General features: G+C 48.1%; 2 protein-coding genes across 6 annotated transcripts in view; one reads left to right on the top strand and one right to left on the bottom strand.

Annotated features, from left to right (window-relative positions):
- LOC145291314 (uncharacterized) overlaps positions 1-27241 on the bottom strand; it is a 464874-nt gene that overhangs the window by 6517 nt on the left and 431116 nt on the right. The gene's annotated exons all lie outside the window — the stretch shown is intronic.
- The window catches only part of LOC145291313 (uncharacterized), a 176833-nt gene that overhangs the window by 137 nt on the left and 149455 nt on the right, over positions 1-27241 (top strand). The gene's annotated exons all lie outside the window — the stretch shown is intronic.

Raw genomic sequence — 27241 nt, 5'->3', positions numbered from 1 at the left:
ATATTAAAACATTTAGGACTATTTCATATTAAGAACATTTATCTGGCACTATTTTCGAATTTTGTTGACATTTTATCTTCGTCGGAATTGTGAAATTATTTTTCTTTTCCATGCGTTTCCTAATCGTTTGTTTTTCTCTCTCTTCTTCCTTTTCAGTTTTTATTTTCTTCTTAAATAAATATACCTGTTGATACTAAAATGACTATATCTTCAGAGTTCCTTTGTTTTTGAAGTCAGTTGGCTTGCTGTAACGAGTTTTTCTACATGTCACTCCAGTACAACTGGGCTGTTTTATTTCATTAAAAACACGCCAATCATATAATTTTTCAAAATTCTTGAATATGTTACTAATTTCGACACTCATTTCTTATGATTTAACCCACATTATTGTCCCCCTCTTACTAAAATAATAACTTTGACACATTGGTTGGGCTGTTTATTTTATTTCAAACACACTAATCAAATACGTCGCATTTCATCATTTTTACATTAACAGGCTCAATGTTGCTTAACATTGGTGATCTACATAAAGCATTTGGTGTTCCCAAGTAGTCACTCATCTGGGAATGATTGAGACAATGTTGTTTAACTTTAGTGATCTATATAAAGCACTTTGTTTTCCCAAGTAGTCACCCATCTGAGAATGACCAAGACAATGTGGCTTAACTTTGGTGATCTACATGAAGCATTTAATGTTCCCAAGTAATTACTCATCTCATAATGACCAGGCTCAATGTTGCTTAACTTTGGTGATCTACATGAAGCATTTGGTGTTCCCAAATAGTCACCCATCTGATAATGAGGAAGCTAATTGTTGCTTAACTTTAGTAATCTACAAAAAGCATTTGGTGTCCCCAAGTAGTTATCCATCTAATAATGACCGGGCTCCATGTTGCTTTACTTTGGTTATCTACATACACAATTTTGTATTCCCAAATAGTCACCCATCTAATAATGAGCAAGCTACATCCAAGAGAGGTCACTCGCATATTATAACAATGATTGTATATTATTCTAATTGTATTTGACAATGAAGTTATATCAAAGGGAGGTCACTCGCATATTATAACAATGATTGTATAAGGAGGAGGTCATTCCTAGCTTTAGAGAAACAAACGTCACTAAAAAATATGGAGGAGGTCATGCCTGGCATGTCCAGTTTTAGAGAAACACAAGCACAAGCACCTTCAAAATTGTCAAGTCAGACCTATGCTGCACAAGCACCTTAAAAATTGTCAAATCAGGCCTATACTGCACAAACACCTTCAAAATTGTCAAATCTGACCTATACTGCACAAGCACGTTCAAAATTGTCAAGTCGGACATATACTGCACAAGCATCCTAAAACTGTCTAATCGGACCTATACTGCACAACCACCTAAAAAATTGTCAAATCGGACCTGTACTGCACAAACTCAAATTTTTTACAAATCGGACCTATACTGCACAAGCACCTTAAAAATTTTCAAATCGGACCTATACTGCACAAGCAATTTCAAAATTGTCAAATCTGACCCATACTGCACAACCACCTTAAAAATTGTCAAATCGGACCAATACTGCACAAGCACCTTAAAAATTGTCAAGTCGGACCAATAAGCACCTTAAAAATTTTCAAATCGGACCTATACTGCGCAAGCACCTTCAAAATTGTCAAATCTGACACATATAATGCACAAGCACCTTCAAAATTGTCAAATCGGACCTATACTGAAAAACCATCTTCAAAATTGTCAAATCGGACCTATACTGCACAAACACATTCAAAGTTTTTACAAATCGGACCTATACTGCACAAACACTTTAAAAATTGTCAAATCGGACCTGCACAAACACCTTCAAAATTGTCAAATCGGACCCACACTGCACAAGCACATTCACAATTTTTCAAATCGGCCCTATACTTCACAAGCACCTTCAAAATTGTCAAATCAGACCTATACTGCACAGGCACTTCAAAATTGTCAAAACCGGACCTATACTGCACGAGCACCTTCAAAATTGTCAAATCGGATCTATACTGCACAAGAATCTTCATAATTTTTTAAATCGGACCTATACTGCACAAGCACCTTCAAAATTGTCAAATTGGACCTATACTGCACAAGCACCTTCATATTTTTTAAAATCGGACCTATACTGCACAAGCACCTTCAAAATTGTCAAATCGAACCCATACTGCACAAGCACTTTCAAAATTGTCAAATTGGACCTGGAACTTTGAGACATTTTCTGGCTGGTTATTTCATTACAACACACACAAATCAAATAAGTTACATTTCATCATTTTTTTATAATTCTTGGAAATGTTACTAATTTCGACAATCATTTTCCATGATTAAAACGACATAATCACCCTCCTCTTACTATATAGGGTATTCTGCTAGCACAAATATCAACCTATCTGTACCGATCGGAGTTATTCTGCTAGGAAACGTTCCACCTATCTCATCCAATCCAGGCAACGTTGGGTATTTTGCTAGTACATATATCCACCTATCCTTTACAATCCCAGGCTGTGCTGGGTATTCTGCTAGTACAAATATCCACCTATCTTATCCGATCTCAGGCGGCGCTTGGTATTCTGCTAGGAAACATTCTGCCTATTTCATCCGATCCCCGGGCAACGCCGGGTATTCTGCTACCACCTATATCCACCTTTGTTATCCAATCCCGGGCGACACTGGGTGTTTTACTAATACATATATCCACATATCTAATCTGATCCCAGGCGATGCCGGGTATTCTGCTATGAAACATTTCATCTTTTTAATCCAATCCCGGGTAACGCTGGGTATTCTGCTAATACATATATCCACCCATATCATTCAACTCCGGGCTACGCTGGGTATTATGCTAGTACATATATCTACCTACGTCATCCAATTCCGGGCGACACCGGGTAATCTGCTAGTACATATTACTTTTACATGAATTTCTTAGTGTAGTATCATTCTCAGCATTCAATTGACTTTTATCCGCATTATCCTTAACTCAGGATTATATAAAAAAAACCAACATCCCCTCCCAATACTAAGAATGGCTTTATAAATAATAATGATTTTATTTCAGACTAGCGAACCCGAAACATCGAGGCTAAGGCGGGAATAAAATGGCCGACATGTTACCCCTACGCCAAAGAGATATACAACTGAGAACGGATAAAATTAAAGCTTTAAAAACACTTGCAGGTGGTTTTAAACTAAGGTCAACGTTTTCTAGGTCAAACATGACGTCATTGTCATAGTACCAGGAGCAGAGAATATGAAGGAACGATTTTTTCGGCACCCCTCCCTGTACAAAATTGATGATTTTAGGGTGAAGGAATTAATGTTTTTGGCCAATTTTTCGATATTTGTCGGGCGAAGGTTGGAACTGATACCTATCTGGCGAAAATCCATGACCCATGCCGAAAGTTTTTGCAAGACATACAAACACACATACATAAATACAAACACACATTTTCAGTTTTATATATATAGACTAGCGGAGGTACCCGGCGTTGCCCGGGTGTTTGTAGGTGTGTGTGGTGTTAAATAAAAAGAACCCAGTGTAGGATCGAACCCGAAGCCCTAAGGCGAAGTTTGAAAATAAAATCGGCCAGCCAGAATGAGTTAGTGAAAGATGTTTGAATTTATTTAAATAAGAACCAAATTGACAGGTGCATGCACGGAAGTCGTTGAGCGTTACGATGACGTAGGTTTGTTTGTTATAAGCGAAGTAAAAAAAGAAAACGTTTTAATTAAGCGGAGGGAATCAAAACATCGAAAAAAAACAAAAAAAAACAAACGTAAGGCAAACGAACGATGAAAACAGAAAACAAACACATGAAAAATGGCTTAAATAAGCCTGTTTCGATATTAAAATTTAAAAAATCGGTGGGTACCCGGGTGTTTTTGGGTGTGTGGTCGGGGGCGGATAAGCGAAGTAAAAAAAAAAACAGAAAAACGAACGTTACGTGAAAAATGGCTTAAATAACACTGGTTCAATATTTAAATTTAAAAAATCGAAAAAAAAAAAAGAAGACATCTCACACCACGATTCGAAACCAAAACGTTTAGATAATGAACCAACGCGCTAATCAACCGACCTAACGCGACATACATTAAATTTGTTCAGTTTTTCAACTATTTGAAGTAAATCAGGTCATGACGTCATCTGGCACATGCATAGAACTGCTCGTGGTCACGAGAAGACCGTTTTTGTTGACTCCCCCCCCCTGTCGAAAATTGTCGATTTCAGGGTGAAAAAATGAACGTTTTTGGCCAATTTTTTGAGCGAAGGATGGGGCTTCGATATGATTCTGGGTTTGTGAATTTTCGTCATGTCTGTCAAAAGTTTTTAGTAGACACACAAACATACACACATACATACATACATTTTCGCTTTTATATATATAGATGTGATTTTTGGAATATGACATCTTTTCTTAATGTAGTACACGATAATAAATATATAATATGCATCTATTTTAAATAGAAGATAATGTTCGGTATGAAATTACACTATATAATACGTTTATTTAGTCTTTTGGCTAAGATCAAAGTGTAGTACCTTGTGCCTGAGTTTGTTGTTTTATATTTTTTCATGTTTTTACAATTTTTTATTGCAAATAATGTAAAATATGACGGCAATAAACTATATAAATAAGATCAAAGTGTAGTATCTGTTCTCAGACACAAAACTTTTGCTCTTTTTCAAGGGATCCCCCACCGGGCTCTCGGGCTAGGTTAAGGTGTTTTTTGCATACTAACTTTCATATTTTTCGTTCTGTTTTTCTTCGTTTCGGTCTCATCTCTCGGGACTGGGATGGTCTACTTTCTCACCTCTTAATTGCCTGAGCAGCACTCTGACCTGCCAGGCCAAAACTTTGTCTATTTTCGCTGCTCTCCTGTTAGATGGAGCAGACAGGGTTCGCTTTTCGCTTCTGTTGGGGTAGTTAGTGGGTAGGGTGACGTGGGGTAGGGCGTGTGCTTCGTTTCTGCTCCCCTCTGTAGGCAGAGATGTCTATCCCCTCTCTCTCTTAATTGCGACGCAGCACTCTGACCTGCTAGCACCCACTGCGTCTTTTTTCTCTGCTCTCCCCTCGCGGGGGGATTCGAGCTGCTAACCCGACATCCCCGTAAGGGGAGGTCAAAAACTCTAATTTCTTCCAAGCCCGCTCCTCCCCCTCCACTCCCCTGGGTTTTCTTTTCTCCCCACTACACTTTGGTCCGCGTTAGCGGCCAGAGCTACCACCACAATGCCAGGCAGACGGACCATACCAGTCCAAATGTGCAACATTGCACCGCTGGAAGAATCCCCGACAAAGGGAACCAAGCCCTCTCCCCCTAAGAAGGCAGAATGCGAGGTAGGGCCACAACCCGTGGCGACCTTGCACCAGATCGACAGGATAGGGCCACAGCCCGCGGCAACCCATGAAGATGCACCTGCAGCACCCGGAAATCGTGCAACTGCTCCCCACAAGGGTAACCCGCTAGGAAAAGCCTCTCCTAACATGCCGGGTGTGGAAAGAGCAGTGGATTCTGAGTCAGCATCAACCATCGAAAACAGCAAGAAAACAAGTCTCTCCCGCTCCCCAAAAGGGCGACTCCCCTTCGGTGGAAAGGGAAGATGAGAGCAGCAATACCGAGGAGCTGTTCCTCGCCACGATCGCCTCCCTTCAGTCACTCTTCTGGGATGAAGCTAACGATCAGCCCTCCAACACTCCCCAAGAGGGCAATGACCAAAAGGAGGTAGCGAAGGAAGGGAGCAACAACGTACCTGCCTGTGCTGACAAAACCAACGGGCAGGAACAGCACCACCCCCAGCCTCAACACCTTCTACATCATCTGCCGGAGACGCACCCCCAGAAGGGGAGGTACCACCAAGCCCCAAGAAAAGCCATACTCAGCAGCCTTCCAAAAGGAAGAAGGGAGTAACCCAGGAGGTCGGCCACAGTCAGGATACAAACGCATCAGCAGACTGGCCAGCGCTGTCCCTCAACATTGAGATGAGCCAAGCGGACCCCAAACCCGGCAAATCCAACATTAAAGGAGCAGCGCCAGCAAGCCCGCTCACGGAGCCAGCCAAACCCAAGTATGGCGAAAACACGGCATGGGGTCCGCAATCCCAAGAAAAGCAGCCGACACCCAAAGGCTACAGAGAACTGTTTTCCTCGACTTATAAAGAGTATACCAAGGGAAACATCATCCTTCCCCTTCCTGGACAAGTCGAGGAATTGGAAAAACGTGTTCTCTGCCTGGTCACTTCAGACCTAAGAAACAGGAGCCTCACGGGAGTCAGCAAGGAAACCATGATTGAACTCCTTGTCGACCAAAACATTCCGGCCAAATGCGTCTGCAGAAGGAGTTATGTAATGTGGGACGTGCTGCTCCCCAGCCAAGAAGAAGCTGCAAGACTGTCCAGGACAGACCGGAACTGGAAAAACATCCGTATCCAGCCGGAGTACCTGAACAAGAGAAGAGCCAATGTCACCGTGCTGAACGTGCCATGTCACATAGGGGCCAAATAGCTGGGTGCAATACTCAGCCAGTACGGTGATGTTGAGACGGTAACCCCGGTCAAAGGCCAACGCAACGTACTGATCGGGGATTACAAGGTACAGCTGGTCCTAAACAGAGCCGAATTTGACAAAATTCTGGCGATGCTCAAGGTCGACAAGTGGACAATGTCAGTGATTGTGGAGGGAAGAAAGCCACAGTGCTGGCATTGTCAGAAACAAGGACACATGGCCAAGGACTGCCCAAAAAGAGCCCCGACCAAGGCCCCGGAAACAACACCAGCTAAGGCGATGACTGTCAGCAGGAAGGGTAAACCCTCCAAAAACCTACCCAAGCAAGTGGTGATCAAAGACCATCCCGAAAAAGCCACCAGTGTTTCGGCCATGGAAGTGGAGGCACCCTCTTCCTCTGGCAAGAGGAAGCTACAAGAGTTGGAGGAGGAGGAGGAGGAGGAGGAGGAGGAGGAGGAGGAGGAGGAGGAGGAGGAGGGAGCATCCGAAGAAGAGGCCGGCCAACCTGAAACGACCAGCAACACCATCACAAAGACTACAAAGGAGGAGAGAAAGACAAGGAGGAAGAAGAGCCAGAGAACCAAAGTTATCTCCCTGGACATTACCATCACTGAAACCTCCCTACCCCCAACCCCCATTCAACCAGAACCAAAAACCCACTCCCCACCAAGATCCCCCAAGAAGTCATCCCGGTACCCCTCTGGAGACTGTGTAAAGGGGATGGAAAATCACCCAATCCCCCAACTCAGGACACTCCTCAAAGTCCTGTCATCCTCCTCCTCATCCCCCTCCGCCTACTACTAACAAAAAAAGCCAGGCCACTACGAAAGTCCGTACAGAATGGACTAAGAAGTTTTCCTTCCTGCTAGGAGACAGGATATGTGAAGCGGGCTCTCTGCTACCAGTTCCGGAGTTGATAGGGAAGCAGAAAGCACAGTACGAGAAACTCCGGAACTTTGTGCACATCGGGGCGAAGAACATTACCAACCCCAGCAACTTCAAGGACGCGCCGATGCTGACAACTTTGTTCGAGAGAACAAAGACCACAGAACTCAAGCCCTCTGGAATATGCTAGAGGCAGCGAGGAATGCCATAAAGGGCCAGCAGCTGGTGGAAATGGAGCACCCCTCGCTCAGAAAAAATAAACTTTCAGTGTGAAGGCAGAATCTCCATCTACTGTCATCCTTCCTTCTACAGGGCGTTAAAACTAACCTTTCCCCTGGACGTGGGAGGCGTGGCTAAGGATGGACAGCCTTCTAAGGATTTACTTACCAGCAGCCTTGGCCAGGCCTTCTACGTACTCACGCCCGAGGATTTCAGACCCGTCTGTGACACTGCTTAAGGTAAGTGACCATGTCTTTGAACTTGGCCACTTTTAATGTGAGGGGTATCAGGTGTCGAAGCAAGGCCTCGCACGTTGTGAGAGACCTGGTGTCCTTAAGGTAGATATTACCGCTATCCAGGAGACCCACTTTGTTTGTGACGAGGATTGCCAGGTGCTGGTAAACGATTACGATGTTTACTCAGCATATGGCAATACTTATAGTCGTGGAATCTCCTTGCTAGTGAGTCGCACCCTGTCAGCGTCGGTGAATGTTGTTCACGCAGGCGAGGACGGGCGGGCGCTCATCGTTGATGTTGCCGTTAATTGCAGTGTTTTCCGGATTGTCGCTGTTTATGCTCCCAATTCTGCTGTAGAGAGGGTATCCTTTTTTCGATGGTTGGAGGGCTTCTTAGTGGATCCGGAACGTTTAGTTCTAATAAGGTCGGAGGGGCTAGTGGGTCAGTGTGGTGTGACAGCAGTCTGTCTGACCTGATGGCCTCGTGTGATCTTGTCAATAGATTCCGTCTGGATCAACTTAAGTGCTAGGCCTAAACTAGCCAGATACTGGAAGTTCAACAGCACCTTGTTGGAGCTGGAGGACTACCGGTTGAAGGTTACCAAGTAAATTCAGTGGGCTTTAGTGGGGGCGGTTACAGGGAGTAAGTGGTGGGTTAGTCTTAAGGCCAAAATTAGACGCTTCTCTGTTCAGTAAAGCCAAGCCTCATGCTAGATAAGGCTAAGGCAAAGAAGCGTATAGAGGATAAGCTGACCCAGGCGGTGGAGGGGGGGACTCCCTAAAGATAGCCAAACAAGACCTCAGCTGCTTGGCAAGCGAGCGGTATGAAGGTCAAGTAGTTAGAGCTAAGTTAATGAAAGTCTCTAACAAAGCTGTTAATGTTGACGCTGTTGAATGTAAGGCTGCTCTAAGGCGCAGTTTGGACGGGTACATTCGGGAAGTACATAACCTGGAAGGACGTGCCCTAGTATCGACTCGGGAGATCTGCGAGGGGTTTCGGGAGCATCTATCGAAGCGCTTCACCCAACTACCCGGACTCAGGGTCGATGAGTTTGGCAGCTATTTGGCTGACTCGCCCCACCTCACGGCGGCTCGGGCGGCTTGCTGTGATGGTCTTGTTACGGAACATGAGGTCATTACAGCATTGAAGCAGGTCGGCTACAACAAGTCCCTGGAGCTTGATGGTTTACCCTATGAGTTTTACTTGAGGCTGTCGCCCGTGTTGGTCCCTATTCTGAAGGATATGTTCAACCATTGGTTTGCCCAGGGTTCCATCCCTGGACAGGTGACCAATGGAGTGATCGCATTGCTGAGGAAAGGTCAACGGCATGGTGGGGTGGAAAATTTTGACGACTTTAGGCCCTTGACTCTGCTAAACACAGAGTTAAAGATTTTGGCAAAGATTCTTGCGAATCGCTTGCAGGTTGTTATCGCTGACTTGATCGAACCAGACCAGAGCTATGCTGTGAAAGGGAGATCAATTCAAGACAATCTTCATCTGATTCGATCGCTTATAGAGGGAATAGAAGACAACACCGAAGCCGCGCTGATCAGTTTGGATCAGTCCAAGGTGTTCGATAGGGTCGACCATCGGTTCCTGGGATCTGTGTTAGAGGCCGCCGGATTTAATCCAGACTTCCGCAAGTGAATCTTTGTCCTGTATGATAGACCGACGTTAGCGGTGCAGATCAACGGTAAGCTGTCGTAGTCATTCGCCGTCTCCTTCGCAAGTTAAGGGATGAGACGGCTACACCAGTCCTGCGTGGAATTGCTTTACCTGGAGGCACACGAGCCAGGTTTTCCACGTTCACCGATGACCTCACCGTGTTCGTGTTTTACCCCACGGACGTTCAAGCGGTGGTCGAGGTGCTCGCTCAATACGAACAAGTCACAGGGGACGTCTTCAACCGCAGCAAGTCTGTCGGCCTGCGGTTGGGGGCCTGGACTGGGGTAAACTTGCTTCCAGGTATTTTCAGCTGGACCGATGGACCGGTCCGTATTCTCGGTGTCTGGTTTGGACCGGGACTTCAGCTGGAGAAAAATTGGTCGCAAGTATATGGCAAGGTCAAATCGTCGGTCAAGACTTGGATTCGAAGGAAATTGTCCTTGAAGGGTCGGGCGGAGGCATGTGCTACATATGTCTTTCCGCTCATCCTTTACCGATTGTCTGTACTTCCTCTCCCTGCACAATGCCTAACCCGCTTACAAAAGCACCTCGACTCACTTCTATGGGACGAGGGTAAGCATTATGTGTGCAGAGAGGTCTGTGTCCAACGTCTGAGCGAGGGAGGCCTGGGTCAGCCCAGTCTCTTGTGTCATAAAAACGCTGAGAGATTGGCTTTCCTGAGTCGTTCGCTAGAGGAGAACGCTCCTTGGGTCCCTGTGGTTGAGAACTCGTTTCCCAATCTCAAACCCGACCCCTCAGTAGAAGGTCGTCATAAACCGAGGGGGGAGTCCAAGTTCTTTGCCGAATGCTGGAGTTCACTTAGAGCTTTGCCGGGGACCAGTGTCCTCGAACAGCCTAGAAAGAGACTTTATCGGGAGTTAGTGGTGGGTACCGAGAAGGATCCTCTTTGTAGGCGGTTAGGTTGGTCGATAGAGGCTATCCGCTCTCAATGGAGTTGGGCGCCGGGTCGGGATTTTCTGACTAACTCGGAATTCTCCCTGACCTGGCAACTGGTCCGAAAAGCGCTGCCCCTCTTTGACGAATTCAGCAAGTACAAAGAACAAACGAGGGCCTGGTGTCCGCGCTGCGACGAACACAAGCTTGAATCGGTCGAGCATGCGTTTTTCTGCTGCAGCCGGATCCAGGCCGTATTGGAGTACGTCGAAGAGGTAACGGCTCGCATCGATGGCGAGTGGCCGCTCGATCTCGACATAGGATATTTCGTTTACAACATGGAGCCGCCGTTCCCCAGGGAGGAAAGAATGGTTTTCCTGGCGATCCTAGCAGTAGCACGTATGGTGATCTGGACCACGTGCCTTAAGTTGGTCCGTGAAGGGACACCTCTCCGGATCGGGATCTGATCGTTTACTTTAAGCATTTGCTTAAGGTAAAGATCAGATGCGATTGGAGGAGGTTGCTTAGAGTGAAATTCAACAAGAGGTGGGTGCACAGCACTAGTTTGTGCATCCGTCGAGGAGCCAAGTTTCAATATGTGTTTCCCCCTTAAGCATGGCACGGGCGGTGCTGGGTCCTTCGGAACCCATCCCGCTTAGATTCTAGCTAAGTCATTTTAAGAAGACTCTTGACTGGTGGTACAAATGAGATCCTGTTCCTGATTTTATTTTTTGGTATAAGAGAACATTTTGCGCCACATCTTTGCTTTTTGATATCCCCGGTCATCCCCCTACTCAGAGGTCACCTTCCAACCCCCTCCAGCCGTTGCTTTATTTTCTCCCACTTCCATTAAGGTTTCTTCCCCAATCCCCATTAGGGATCGCCCTGCTTGTTTTCAGTTGCCCGGAAAACAGTGGGGGGGGGTCTAGTCACCTAGATTAGTACAAAGGGGGGCCTCACTAACAACCCAGTAGAATTTATGTTTTATTTTTTATATGAACATTTTTGATTAGCTTTCCCCACTCCACGAACATTTTTACTCTTAATTCAAAAACTTTTTTTATTTTTCTAATAAAATTGAACTTTATTTTCTCACACATGCACATACACACAAAATATTATATATTTTATATATATAAGAAGAAAAATGCTACACAACACACAGATACCTTTTTTTTTTCTTTTTTTTTCTTTTTCTTTTTTTAAATATGTCAAAGTTATTCAAAACGCTGGGGTTTTATTAGATTAGGATCCACAGAGTGAATGAGGTTTTATGGTAAATGTTGCCAGTCAAGAGTAAGACTCCAAAGTCTTAATTCTTCACTTTTTGTCACTTTAGTCACAAAGACCCTGTACCCTCCCCCTCCCCATTTCTTATTGGGCCTTGTACCTAATTTTGTTATTGAAAATTTTTGCGTGTTGCAGTTGCAAAATTGTATGTCCAAATTTTTGAAAATAATAAAATACATAAATAAGATCAAAGTGTAGTATCTCTTCTCAGACACAAAACTTTTGCTCTTTTGGAAGGGATCCACCGCCGGGCTCTTGGGCTAGGTTTAAAGTGTTCACTTACTAACCTTCGTTAGCAAGGACCAGACCCCCTCTTTTGGGGAGTCAGGACCTCAAGGACTGACTCCACATTTGTGGGAGCTCGGACCCGAAAACCGATCCCTTTCTCTGGGAGTCTGGAATTTCGGGATAAGTTGGCAGTTGTGACCTGCTTTTTGTTGTTTTTTTCTTGTTTTTTCTTTGTTTCGGTCTCACCTCTCGAGACTGGGATGGTCTACTCTCTCACCTTTTAATTGCCTGAGCAGCACTCTGAGCTGCCAGGCCAATACTTTGTCTATTTTCGCTGCTCTCCCGTTGGATCGAGCAGACAGGGTTCTCTTTCTCGCTTCCGTTGGGTTGTTAGTGGGTAGGGTGATGTGGGGTAGGGCGGGTGCTTCGTTTCTGTTCCCCTCTGTGGGCAGAGATGCCTATTCCCTCTCTCTCTTAATTGCGACGCGGCACTCTGACCCGCTAGCACCCACTGCGTCTTTCTTCTCTGCTCTCCCCCCTCGTGGAGGGATTTGAGCTGCTAACCCGACATCCCCGTGAGGGGAGGTCAAAAACTCTTACTTCTTCTGAGCCCACTCCTCCCCCTCCATTCCCCTGCGTTTTCTTTTCTCCCCACTACGCTTTGGTCCGCGTCAGCGGCCATTAGTACCACCACCACGATGCCAGGCAAGCGGACCATACCGGTCCAAATGTGCAACATCGTGCCCCTTGAGGACTCCCCAACGAAGGGAGCTAAGCTTCCCTCCCAGAAGAAGGTGGAAGACAAGGTAGGGCCACAGCCCGCGGCAACCTGGTGCGAGATTGACAGGGTAGGGCCGCAGCCCGCGGCAACCCCAGTAAACATGGTAGAAGCACCGGCAACGACTCCCCACGAGGGCAACACCACTGGAAAAGGCGCGGCTAGTGCATTAGAGGGAGATAAGTCAATGGATTCTGGGCCAGGGACACCCAGAGACTCGGAATCCATCCAAGGAACACTGGGGCAAGTCTCCCCCGCTCCCGTAAAAGGCGACTCCCCTGCGGCAAGTTCCAGTAATGACAACAGCACCTCGAAGAAAACTGAGGAGCAGTTTGATGACGCGATCGCCTCCATCCAAGCTCTCTTCGTGGATGGAGATGACGACCCACCCTCCAACACTCTCCAAGAGGGCAAGAAAGGGAAGGAAATGGTGAAGACAGGGAGCAGCAAGGCACCCGGGGACCAAAAAGGGGAAACATCACCCCCAGCTACACCTTCACTTCCTTCCAACGAAGGTACATCCCCAGGAGGGGAGGCACCACCAAGTCCTGGAGAAAACCCCAACCAGCAGCCCCCCCCCCAAGAAGAAGAGGGCAAAAGCCCAGTCTGCAACGAACCAATCCACGAAGGAAACGGCAGACTGGCCAGCACTGTGCCCCCGCAACAAAACAATGGAGGAGTGGCCAGCACTAAATTTATCCAAGAACTCCCACACGGGCAAAAGCTCCACACCCATGGAGGGGGAAAGGACTGCACCAGCAAACGAATCCAATAGCAGTCCCCAAGGAGAAGAGAAGAAGGCGTGGGACCTGCAAAAACAACTCACTCCACAGGACTACAGGGACCTGTTCCAATCCACTTTTAAGGAGTACACGGAAGGGAACATCATTAAATTCCGGTAGCCGTGGAGGAGCTTCAGCATCGCGTAATCTCCTTCATCACGGCGGACACCAGGAGTAAAAGCCTCACCGGGGTCGGCCAGGAAGCAATGATGCAGCTCTTCCAGGATTTGAAGGTCCCTGCAAGTTACATAGTCTGCAGGAGCTATGCAAAATGAGAGCTGCTCCTGCCAGACAGGGAAGAGGCGGTCAAGTTGTCCAGGGCCAACATCACCTGGAAGCACCTGGCCCTCAAGCCGGAATACCAGGGTAAAAGGCGGACGATGGTGTCGGTTTTGGGAGTTCCCTGCTACCTGGGTTCAAAACAACTGGGTGCCGTGCTGAGCCAATACGAGGATGTCGAGGCTATATGGCCAGTTAAGGGTCCATGTAACCTCATGACAGGCAACTACAAACTGTCTATGAGTGTGAACCTTGCAAGTTTCAACAAAATCCCCACAGTTCTTAAATACGGAGAATGGACGCTCTCCGTCATAGTGGAAGGAAGACGACTGCACTGCTGGCACTGCCTAAAGCAAGGCCACATGGCCAAAGAGTGTCCAAAGAGACAAGCAGCAGGACCACCAACGCAACAGCCATCCCAGCAACCAGCAACAGCAGCCGCACCGGCGAACCAGGAGGAAGAGGCCGGTTGGAGCAAAGTGGTCTGGAAGAACAGACCAGCCAAGCCGGTGAACAACAATAATAACAGCAATAGCACAAAACAGAACCAAACCTACAAGGATTACACTAACAAACCCACCACATCTGCTAACAACATCAACAAACACAACACAGACACAGGCACCACAAGGAAAAAAACACTACAAGCACAAACAACACAAACAAAAAGATTACAGACACAAACACCCAAGAAAACAAAAACACCACAAGCACCGACACCAACATTGAAAGCATAGACAACAAAACAACAGTCACCAACAGTAAACACGCAGCAAACAAAAACAAAGACACCACCGGTAAAAACTCAGACCGACGCGATAAGGCTTCCAAGGTAGAGGAGATGGAAGTACAAGCCTCCTCCGCCAAAAGGAAGCTCCCATGTTCTCCGACTGAGTTGGAGGAGGAAGCAGTGTTGTCAGAACGAGAGGAGGGTGGCAATAGTTTTGAGAAGCAGGCGAGGAGGAAGGGGAGGAAAAGCAGCAAAAGGGAAAGGGGAAGAGGCAGAGGAGGTTACCACCGTTCAGTCGGCTCCTCAGGATATGCCTAAATCAATCCCCTCCCCTGATGACAACAACACCATGCAAAACCCCCCTCCCTCCTCAAGTCTCAGCAACACTCCACCAGCACCAATCAAGCCTCAGCCCGTCAGAACAGAGAGGACTAAAAAACTCCCTTTCCTGCCGGGGGACAGGATTTGCGAAGTAGATTCGCATTCACCAGTACCGGGCCTTAATGGACAACAAAAGGTCCGGTACAACAAACTGAGGAGCTTGGCCCACATTGGCGGCGACAGCGTAGCCGACCCAACCAAGTTTAAAGACGCTACCTTGTTGACCACTTTTATTAGGGTCAACAAGGACGCCAGAACTGGAGCCCTCTGGGCGATGATCCATGCAGCGAAAGACGCTGTCCTGGGCCAGCAGCTGGTGGATGAGGAGCATCCTTCGCTAAGGAACCTATTTTTTAAGTGTGAGGGTAGAGTCCCAGTGTATATCCACCCCTCCTTGTACAGGGCACTAAAGCAAACGTTCCCCCTGGACGTGGGAGGCATGGCCAAGGATGGAGTACCCTCAGCTGATCTACTTACCGGGAGCCTCGGCCAGGCTTGCCACATCCTTACTGCCGAGGATTTCAGACCCGTCTGTGACACTGTTTAAGATAAGTGATCATGTCTTTAAACTTGGCTACATTTAATGTGAGGGGTATCAGGTGTCGAAGCAAGGCCGTGCACATTGTGAGAGACCTGGTGTCCCTTAAGGTAGATATTGCTACTATCCAGGAGACCCACTTTGTTTGTGACGAGGATTGCCAGGTGCTGGTAAACAATTACGATGTTTACTCAGCATATGGTAATACTTATAGTCGTGGAATCTCCTTGCTAGTGAGTTTCACCTTGTCAGCGTCGGTGAATGTTGTTCCCTCAGGCGAGGACAGGCGGCTAGTTGTTGTTGATGTTGCCGTTAATAGTAGTGTTTTTCGGATTGTCGCTGTTTATGCTCCCAATTCTGCTGTAGAGAGAGTATCCTTTTTTCAACGGTTGGAGGACTTCTTAGTGGGTCCGGAACGGTTAGTTTTAATGGGTGATTGGAACGCAATCCTTGATCCCAATATAGATAAGGTCGGCGGGGCTAGTGGGTCGGTGCGGTGTGACAGCAGTCTGTTCGATCTGATGGCCTTGTGCGATCTCGTCAACAGGTTTCGTCTGGAGCATCCGGGGCGGGAGATGTGGCCGTGGCATTCTGTAGTGCATTCCCATCCGAGTACTTACTTGGATCGGATGTTAGTTAGAAGAGGCGACGTAGACTTTCTATCGTGCCCTATGTTCCACTTGTTAGGACACTCGGACCATAAACTCATTATGGCCCATTTGAACTTAAGTGCTAGGCCTAAACTAGTTCAACAGCACCTTGTTGGAGCTGGAAGACTACGGGTTGAAGGTTTCCGAATTAATTCAGTGGGCTTTAGTGAGGGCGGTTACAGGGAGTAAGTGGTGGGTTAGTCTTAAGGCCAAAATTAGACGCTTCTCTGTCCAGTAAAGCCAACACCTCGTGTTAGACAAGACTAAGGCAAAGAAGCATATAGAGGATAAGCTGACCCGGGCTGTTGAGGGGGGGGGACTCCCTAGAGATAGCACTAGCTAAACAGGACCTCAGCCGATTGGCTAGCGAGCGGTATGAAGGTCAAGTAGTTAGGGCTAAGTTAATGAAAGTTTCTAACGAGGCTGTTAATGTTGACACTGTTGAGCGTAAGGCTGCTCTAAGGCACGGTTTGGACGGGTACATTCGGAAAGTACATAACCTGGAAGGACGTGCCCTAGTATCGACTCGGGAGATCTGCGAGGGGTTTCGGGAGCATCTATCGAAGTGCTTCACCCAACTACCCAGACTCAGGGTCGATGAGTTTGGCAGCTATTTGGCTGACTCGCCCCGCCTCATGGCGGCTCGAGCAGCTAGCTGTGATGGTCTTGTTACGGAACATGAGATCAGGTCGGCTACAACAAGTCCCCATGAGTTCTACTTGAGGATGTCGTCCATGTTAGTCCCTATTCTTAAGGATATGTTCAACCATTGGTTTTTCTCAGGGTTCCATCCCTGGACAGGTGACCAAGGGAGTGATCACATTGCTGAGGAAGGTCAACGGCATGGTGGGGTGGAAAATTTTGATGACTTTAGGCCCTTGACTCTGCTAAACACAGAGTTAAAGATTTTGGCAAAGATTCTAGCAAATCGCTTGCAGGTTGTCATCACTGACTTGATCGAACCGGACCAGAGCTATGCTGTAAAGGGGAGATCAATTTAGGAGAATCTTCATTTGATTTACTCGATCATAGAGGAAATAGAAGACGACACCGAAGCCGTGCTGATCAGTTTGGATCAGTCTAAGGCGTTTGATAGGGTCGACCATCGGTTCCTGGGATCTGTGCTAGAGGCCGCCAGATTTAATCCGGACTTCCGCAAGTGGATCTTTGTCCTGTATGATAGACCGACGGTAGTGGTGCAGATCAACGGTAAGCTGTCAGAGTCATTTGCCATCTCTCGGTCGGTGTGTCAGGGTTGTCCGCTGTCGCCTCTTTTGTATGTCCTGGCGTTGAAACCCCTCCTTCACAAGTTAAGGGATAATGCGGCTACACCAGTTCTGCACGGAATTGCTTTACCTGGAGGCACACGAGCCAGGGTTTCCACGTTCGCTGATGATGTCACCATGTTCGTGTCTTGCCCCACGGACGTTCAAGCGGTGGTCGAGGCGCTCGCTCGATACGAAGAAGTCACAGGGGCCATCTTCAACTGCAGCAAGTCTGTCGGCCTCCGGTTGGGGGCCTGGACCGGGGTAAACTTGCTTCCAGGAATCTTCAGCTGGACCGATGGACCGGTCCGTATTCTCGGTGTCTGGTTTGGACCGGGACTTCAGCTGGAGAAAAATTGGTCGGAAGTACAGATCAAGGTCAAATCGTCGGTCAAGACTTGGATTCGAAGGAAATTGTCCTTGAAGGGTCGGGCGGAGGCATGTGCTACATATGTCTTTCCGCTCATCCTTTACCGATTGTCTGTACTTCCTCTCCCTGCACAATGCCTAACCCGCTTACAAAAGCACCTCGACTCACTTCTATGGGACGAGGGTAAGCATTATGTGTGCAGAGAGGTCTGTGTCCAGAGTCCGAGCCAGGGAGGCCTGGGGAAGCCCAGTCTCCTGTGTCACAGAAACGCAGAGATTGACTTTCCTGGGTCGTTCGCTAGAGGAGGACGCTCCTTTGGTCCCTGCAGTTGAGAACTCATTTCCCAATCTCAAACCCGACCCCTCAGTAGAATGTCGTTGTAGACCAAGGGGGGAGTCCAAGTTCTTTGCCGAATGCCGGACCGCTCTTAGAGCTTTGCCGGGGACTAGTGTCCTTGATCAGCCTAGGAAGAAGCTTTATTGGAAACTAGTGGTGGGTACCACAAAGGATCCTCTTTGTAGGCGATTAGGTTGGTCGATGGAGGTTATTTGTTCTCAGAGGAGTTGGGCGCCGCAAAGGGATTTTCTGACTCGGAATTTTCACTGACCTGGCGACTGGTCCAAAAGGCACTGCCCCTCTCTGATGAATTCTGTCTGTACAAAGAACAAACAAGGGCCTGGTGTCTGCGCTGTGGCGAACACAAGCTCGAAACAGTCGAGCATGCGTTTTTCTGCTGCAGCCGGATCCAGGCCCTATTGGAGTACGTAGGAGGGGTAACGGCTCGCATTGATGGCGAGTGGCTGCTCGAGCTCGACGAAGGTTATTTTTTCTACAACATAGAGCCGCCGTTCTCCAGGGAGGAAAGAATGGTTTTCCTGGCGATCCTAGCAGTAGCGCGTATGGTGATTTGGATCACACGCCTTAAGTTGGTCCGCGAAGGGATATCTGTTCCAGATCGGGATCTGATCGTTTACTTTAAACATCTGCTCAAAGTAAAGATCAGATGCAATTGGAGGAGGTTGCCTCGAGTGAAGTTTAATAAGAGGTGGGTACACAACACTAGTTTGTGCATCTGTCGAGGAGCCAAGTTTAAATACGTGTTCCCTCCTTGAGCATGGCATGGGCGGTGCTGGGTCCTTCGGAACCCATCCCACCTAAGTCTTAGCACAGTCAAATTAAGAAGACTCTTGACTGGTGGTACAAATGAGATCCTATTCCTGATTTTTAATTTTTTGGTACTAGAGAACCTCTGAGTCTGCCCACCCTATATACGCCACACTTTTGTTTTTTGAACATCCCCGGTCACTCCCCCTACTCAGAGGTCACCTTCCAACCTCTCCACCCGTTGCTGTATTTTCGCCCACTTGACCTAAGGCTTCTCCCCAACCCCCAATAGGAATCTCCCTGCTTGTTTTCGGTTCCCTGGAAAACAGTGGGGGGGGGGGGTTAGTCACTTAGAGTAGTGCAGGGGGGTCTTATTAACAACCCAGTAGGTCATATATTTTATTTTTTGAGTTGAACTTTTTCACTAGTTTTACCCACTCCACAAACTTTTTTACTCATGATTAAAAAACTTGTTTATAATGAAATTGAACGTTATCTTCTTACACATGCACACACACACACACACACAAAAAATGCATACACAACATACAGATGCTTTCTTTATACCGATTGTATATATGTTATTTATACTCTAAACGATGGGGAATCATTAGTTAGATTAGGATCCACAGAGTGAACGAGGTATTGTGGTAAAAGTTGCCAGTCAAGAGTGAGATTACAAAGTCATTTTTTAATTATTTGTTAAATAGTCACAAAGACCCTGAACCCCCCCCTCCCCAATTTCTTATAGGGCCTTGTGCCTAATTTTGTTGTTTGTTATTTTTGTTCTTATGATTTTTTAATTATAATTTCATTTTTGACAACAATAAAATATATAAATAAGATCAAAGTGAAAAAAGATCTGTTCTCTCAGCTACGAAACTTTCACTCTTAGAAGGGATCCACCACTGGGCTCTCGGGCTAGGTTAAGGTGTTTTTTCATACTAACTTTTGTTAGCAAGGACCGCCCCCCTCTTCTGGGAAGTCAGGACCTAAAGGACCGACTCCACATTTGTGGGAGTTTGGATCCGAAAACCGATCCCCTTTTTTGGGAGACTGGAATCTCAGGAACAACACCACTAGCTGGTAGTTGAGACCTTCCTTTTGTTTTTTTCCGTTTTGCATGTTTTTCTTCATTCCGGTCTCTTCCCTCTAGAGACAGGGGATGGTCTACTCTCTCCACACTTAATTGCCTGAGCAGCACTCTGACCTGCCAGGCCAAAACTTTGTCTATTTTCGCTGCTCTCCCGTTGGATAGAGCAGACAGGATTCTCTTTCTCGCTTCCGTTGGGTAGTTAATGGGTAGGGTGACATAGGGTAGGGCGGGTGCTTTGTTTCTGTTCCCCTCTGTGGGCAGAGATGTCTATCCCCTCTCTCTCTTAATTGCGACGCGGCACTCTGACCCACTAGCACCCACTGCATCTTTCTTCTCTGCTCTCCCCCCACGAGGGGGGATTTGAGCTGCTAACCCGACATCCCCGTGAGGGGAGGTCAAAAACACTAATCTCTTCTGAGCCCGCTCCTTACCCTCCACCCCCTCCACTCCCCTTGGTTTTCTTTTCTCCCCATTACACTTTGGTCCATGTCAGCGGCCAGTAGTATCACCACGATGCCAGGCAGGTGGACCATACTGGTCCAAATGCGGAACATCGCACACCTCAAAGACTCCCCCACGAACGGAGCTAGGCTTTCTTCCCAGAAGATGAAGGCGGAAGACAAGGTAGGGCCGCAGCCCGCGGTGACCTTGTACGAGAGCGACGGGGTAGGGCCACAGTCCGTGGTGACCCCAGGATACGCTACAGAAGCAATGGCTCTCCACGAGGGCGACATCTCTGGAAAAGGCGCAGCCAGGACACCGGAGGGAGGAAAGTCAATGGATTCTGGGCCAGTGACACCCAAAGGCTCGGAATCCATCAAAGGAATGCCGGGGCAAGTCTCTCCCACTACCCTAAAGGGCGACTCCCCATCAGTGGAAAAGGAAGATGAGAGCGGCAAATCTGAGGAGCTGTTTTTCGACACAATCACCTCCATTCAATCACTCTTCAAGAATGGAGCTAAAGATCTGGCCTCCAACACTCTCCAAGAGGGCAATGACCAGAAGGTAGCGGAAGAAAGGAGCAGCAACGCACCTGCCTGCGTCGACCTAACCAAACAGGCAGGAACAACACCACCCCCAGCCGCCACACCTTCTACAGCATCTGCCGGAGGCACATCCCCAGGAGGGGAATTATCACCAAGCCCCAAGGAAAAAGGTGCTCAGCAGCCTCCATAGAGGAAGAAGGGAGTAACCCAGAGGGTCGACCACAGCCAGGATACTAACTTATCGGTAGACTGGCTAGCGTTGTCCCCCAACATGGAGATGAGCCAAGCAGATCCCAAACCCGGCCAATCCAACAGTAAAGGAGCAGTGCCAGCAACCCCGTGCACGGAGCCAGCTAAAACCAAGCATGGCGAGAACACGGCATGGGGTCCTCAATCCCAAGAAGAGCAGCTGACACCCAAGGGCTACAGAGAACTGTTTTCCTCGACTTATAAGGAGTATCCAAAATGAAACATCATCCTTCCCCGCCCCGGACAAGTCGAGGAATTGGAAAAGTGGGTTCTCTCCCTGGTCACTTCAGACCTCAGAACCAGGAGCCTCACGGGAGTCAGCAAGGAGACAATGATTGAACTCCTTCTCGACCAAAACATTCCGGCAAAATATGTTTGCAGAAGGAGTTATGCGATGTGGGACGTGCTGCTCCCTAGCCAAGAAGCGGCAAGACTGTCCAGGACGGATCGGAACTGGAAAAACATCCGCATCCAGCCAGAATACCTGAACAAACTAAGAACCAATGTCACCATACTGAACGTTACATGTCACTTAGGGGCCAAACAACTGAGTGTCATACTCAGCCAGTACGGTGACGTGGAGGCGGTAACCCCGGTCAAGGGCCAACGTAACATATTGACCGGGGATTACAAAATACGGATGGTCTTGAGCAGAGCAGAATTCGACAAAATTCCGGCGATGCTCAAGTTTGATAAGTGGACAATGTCAGTGATTGTGGAGGGAAGAAAGCCACAGGGCTGGCATTGTCAGAAACAAGGCCACATGGCCAAGGACTGCCCAAAAAGAGCCCAGGCCAAAGCCCCGGAAAAAACACCAGCCAAGGCGACGACTGAAGCAGTCCCAACCAAAGTGCCATCAACGGTTCAGACTCCCCCAGCAGATAGTCGACGGTCAGCAGGAAGGGTAAACCCTCCAAAAACCTACCCAAGCAAGTGGTGATCAAAGACCATCCCGAAAAAGCCACCAGTGTTTCAGCCATGGAAGTGGAGGCACCCTCTTCCTCTGGCAAGAGGAAGCTACAAGAGTCGGAGGAGGAACAGGGAGCATCCAAAGAAGAGGCCGGCCAACCCGAAACGACCAGCAACATTGTCACAGAGACCACAAAGGAGGAGAGAAAAACGAAGAGGAAGAAAAGCCGTAGAACCAAAGCTATTTCCCCGGACATTACCACCAGTGAAACCCCCTTACACCCAACCCCCATTCAGCCAGATCCAAAAACCCACTCCCCTCCAAAATCTCCCAAGAAGTAATCCCGGTAACCCTCTGGAGACACTGTTAAAGGCACTGAAAGTCTCCCAAAGCCCCCTACTTCGGATATTCCTCTAAGTCCGGTCACCACTCCCACCCCTTTTATTCCCCCCTCCTCCCCCTCATACCACCAAAGAAGACCAGGTCACCGCTTTGAAAGTCTGTACAGAACGGACTAAGAAGTTTCCCTTCCTGCCAGGAGACAGGATATGCGAAACGGGCTCTCTGCTACCAATTTTGGAGTTGAAAGGGAGGCAGAAAGCACAGTACGAGAAACTTCAAAACTTTGTATTAATCGGGGCGGAAAACATTACCAACCCCAGCAACTTCAAAAACGCGCCAATGCTGACAACCTTTGTTTGGGAGAACAAAGACTCAAGAACTCAAGCCCTCTGGAATATGCTAGAGGCAGCGAGGGATGCCATAAAGGGCCAGCAGCTGGTGGACATGGAGCACCTCTCGCTCAGAAAAATGAACTTTCAGTGCGAAGGCAGAATCCCCATCTATTGTCATCCTTCCTTTTACAGGGCGTTAAAACTAACGTTTCCCCTGGACGTCGGAGGCGTGGCTAAGGATGGACAGCCTTCTACGGAGTTACTTACCGGCAGCCTTGGCCAGGCCTTCCACGTTCTCACGGCCAAGGATTTCAGACCCATCTGTGACACTGCTTAAGGTAAGTGAACATGTCTTTGAACTTAGCCACTTTTAATGTGAGGGGTATCAGGTGTCGAAGCAAGGCCTCGAGCGTTGTGAGAGACCTGGTGTCCCTTAAGGTAGATATTGCCGCTATCCAGGAGACCCACTTTGTTTGTGACGGGAATTGTCAGGTGTTGGTAAACGACTACAATGTTTACTCAGCATATGGCAATATTTATAGTCATGGAATCTCCTTGCTAGTGAGTCGCACCCTTTCAGCGTCGGTGAATGTTGTTCATGCAGGCGAGTACGGGCGGCTGGTTGTTGTTGATGTTGCCATTAATATCAGTGTTTTTTGGATTGTCGCTGTTTATGCTCCCAATTCTGCTGTCGAGAGGGTATCCTTTTTTCGACGGTTGGAGGGCTTCTTAGTGGATCCCGATCGGTTAGTTTTAATGGGAGATTGGAATACAATCCTTGATCCCAATATAGATAATGTCGGGGGGACTAGCAGGTCAGCGTGGTGTGACAGCAGTCTGTCTGACCTAATGGCCTCGTGCGATCTCGTCGACAGATTTTGTCTGGATCATCCAGGGCGAGAGATGTGGACGTGGCATTCTGTAGTGCCTTCCCATCCGAGTACCTACTTAGATCGGATGTTAGTTAGAAGAGGCTCGAGCGGCGAGCTGTAATGGTCTTGTTACGGAACATGAGGTCATTACTGCGTTGAAGCAGGTCGGCTACAACAAGTCCCCAGGGCTTGATGGTCTGCCCTATGAGTTCTACTTGAGGATGTCGTCCATGTTGGTTTGTATTCTGAAGGATATGTTCAACCATTGGTTTGCTTAGGGTTCCATCCCTGGGTAGGTGACCAATGGAGTGATCACATTGCTGGGGAAAGGTCAACGGCATGGTGGGGTTGAAACTTTTAATGACTTTAGGCCCTTGACTCTGCTAAACACAGAGTTAAAGATTTAGGCAAAGATTCTAGCGAATCGCTTGCAGGTTGTCATCACTGACTTGATCGAACCGGACCAGAGCTATGCTGTGAAGGGGAGATCAATTCAGAACAATCTTCATTTGATTTGCTCGATCATAGTGGGAATAGAAGACGACACCGAAGTCGTGCTGATCAGTTTGGATCAGTCCAAGGTGTTCGATAGGGTCAACCATCGGTTCCTGGGATCTGTACTAGAGGCCGCCGGATTTAATCCGGACTTCCGCAAGTGGATCTTTGTCCTGTATGATAGACCGACGGTAGTGGTGCAGATCAACGGTAAGCTGTCAGAGTCATTCGCCGTCTCCCGGTCGGTGTGTCAGGGTTGTCCGCTGTCACCTCTTTTGTATGCTTCATTTCTGCTCCCCTCTGTGGGCTGAGATGTCTATCCCCTCTCTCTCTTAATTGCGACACGGCACTTTGACCCGCTAGCACCTACTGCGTCTTCCTTCTTTGCTCTCCCCCTCGCGGGAGATCCGAGCTGCTAACCTGACATCCCCATAAGGGGAGGTCAAAAACTCTATTTTTCTTCTGAGCCCGCCCCTCGCCCTCCACCCACCCCCATTTCCCTGGGTTTTCTTTTCTCTCCACTACACTTTGGTCCACGTTAGCAGCCAGTACTACCACCACCACGATGCCAGGCAGGCGGATTATTCCAATCAAATGCGCAACATTGTGCCCCTTGAAGACTCCCCCACAAAGGGAACCCCCTGCTAAGAAGAAGGCGGAAGACAAGGTAGGGCCGCAGCCCGTGGCGACCTTGTGCAAGGTTGACGGGGTAGGGCCACAGCCTGCAGCGACCCCTGGAAACTCCTCAGAAGCACCTGTGACAGCTCCCCACGAGGGAACACCTCGGAAAAAGGCGCTGCCAGGACACCAAAAGGAGAAAAGTCAATGGATTCTGGGCCAGTAGCACCCATAGACTCGGAATCCTATTAAAGAAATGCCATGGCAAGTCACTCCCGCTCCCTTAAAGGGCGACTCCCCATCGGCAGGTACAAAAAATGAGAGCAGCACCTTGGAGAAAACCTGAGGAACTGTTCAGTGATACGATCGCCTCCATCCAAGCTCTCTTCGAGGATGGAGATTACGACCCACCCTCCAACACTCCCCAAGAGGGCAAGAACGGGAAGGAAATAGTGAAGGCAGGGAGCAGCAAGCCATCTGGGGGCAACAAGGACAAACTGGTGGAAACATCACCCCCAGCTACACCTTCTCCACTTTCTATCGGAGGTGCATCCCCTCCTGGGGATGTACCACCAAGTCTGAAGGAAAACCCCGCCCAGCAGCCTACAAAAAAGAAGAAGACGGCAACCCAGTCTGCAACCAACCAATCCACGAAAGAAACGGAAGACTGGCCAGAGCTGTGCCCCGGCAACAAAACGACGAACGCAACGGAGGAGTGGCCAGCCCTGAATCCATCCAAGAGCCCCCACAAGGGCGAAAGCTCCTCATCCAAGGAAGGAGCAAGGACTACGCCAACAAATCAGTCCGATAGCAGTCCCCAAGGTGAAGAGAAAAAGGCTTGGGGCCCGCAAAAGCAACTCACTCCGCAGGACTATATGGATCTTTTCCAGTCCACTTTCAAGGAATATACGGAAGGGAACGTTATTAAGCCCCTTCCGGGCGCCGTGAAGGAGCTCCAACATCGTGTCATATCCTTCATCACGGCGGACACCAGGAGCAAAAGTCTCAACGGGGTCGGCCAGGAAACAATGATGCAGCTCCTCCAAGACTTGAAGGTCCCTGCCAGCTACATAGTCCGAAAGAGTTATGCAAAATAGAAGCTACTCCTACCAGATAAAGAAGAGGGGGTTAAGCTGTCCAAATCAAACATCGCCTGGAAGCACTTAGCCCTAAAGCCAGAGTACCAGGGCAAAGGTGAACCACAACGTCGGTTTTGGGAGTTCCCTGCTACCTACTAAGACAACTGGGCACTATGCTGAGCAAATACGGGGATGTCGAGGCTATATGGCCAGTCAAGAGTCCACGTAACCTCATCACAGGCAACTATAAACTGTCAATGAGTGTGGATCTTGCAAGCTTCAACAAGATCCCCGCAGTTCTCAAATACAGAGACTGGACGCTCTCCATCATAGTGGAAGGAAAGCGACCGCACTGCTGGCACTGCCTGAAGCAAGGACATATGGTCAAAGATTGTCCTAAGAGGCCAGCAGCGGACCACCAACTTAACAGCCATTCCAGCAACCAGCAACAGCAGTGGCGCTGGCGAACCAGGAGGAAGAGGCCGGCTGGAGCAAAGTTGTCCAGAGGAATTGAACAGCAAAGCCAGTGAACAACAACAGCATAAAACAGAACAAAACTAACAAAGACAACACTAACAAACCTACCACACCTGCAAACAACACCAGCAAACACAACACAGACACAGGCATCACAGGCAAAAACACTACAAGCACAAACAAAAAGATTGCAGACATAGACACCCACGAAAACAAAAACACCACAAGCACCGACACAAACAATGTAAGCACAGACAACAAAACAACAGTCACCAACAGTAAGCAAACAGCAAACAAGAACCAGCAAACGAAAACAAAGACATCACCGGGAAAAACACTGACCACCGCGAAAAGGTTTCCACAATAGAGGAGATGGAGGCACAAGTCTCCTCCAAAAGGAAGCTACCTTGTTCTCCGACTAAGTCTGAAGAGGAAGCTGTGTCAGAACGAGAGGAGAGTGAAAGCACGTTGGAGAAGCAAAAGGGGAGGAAAAGTAACAAGAGAAAAAGGGAGATTACTACCGCTCAGTCGGCTCCTCCGGATATGCCTACACCAAGCACCTCCCCTAATAACAGCAACACCACTCAGAACCCCCCTCCCTCCTCAAGCATCAGCAACAATTCACCAACACCAGAAGCTGTCAATCCTCAGCCCGTCAGGACAGAGAGGACTAAAAAACTCCCTTTCCTGCCGGGGGACAGGATTTGCAAAGTGGACTCTCACCTACCAATACTGGACCTTAAAGGCCAACAAAAGGTCCGGTACAACAAACTGAGGAACTTGTCACATGTCGGCGGTGATAATGTTGCCGACCCAACCAAGTTTAAAGACGCTACCTTGTTGACCACTTTTATTAGGGTCAACAAGGATTCCAGAACTGAAGCCCTCTGAGTGATGATCCAAGCAGCGAAGGATGCTATCCCGGGCCAGCAGCTGGTGGATGAGGAGCATCCTTCACTGAGGAACATATTTTTT

This window comes from Euprymna scolopes, chromosome 12, assembly GCF_053919585.1.
Source record: "Euprymna scolopes isolate OS-2025 chromosome 12, ASM5391958v1, whole genome shotgun sequence".
Lineage (NCBI taxonomy): Eukaryota > Metazoa > Mollusca > Cephalopoda > Sepiida > Sepiolidae > Euprymna > Euprymna scolopes.
This window is presented reverse-complemented; position numbering and strand designations above follow the sequence as displayed.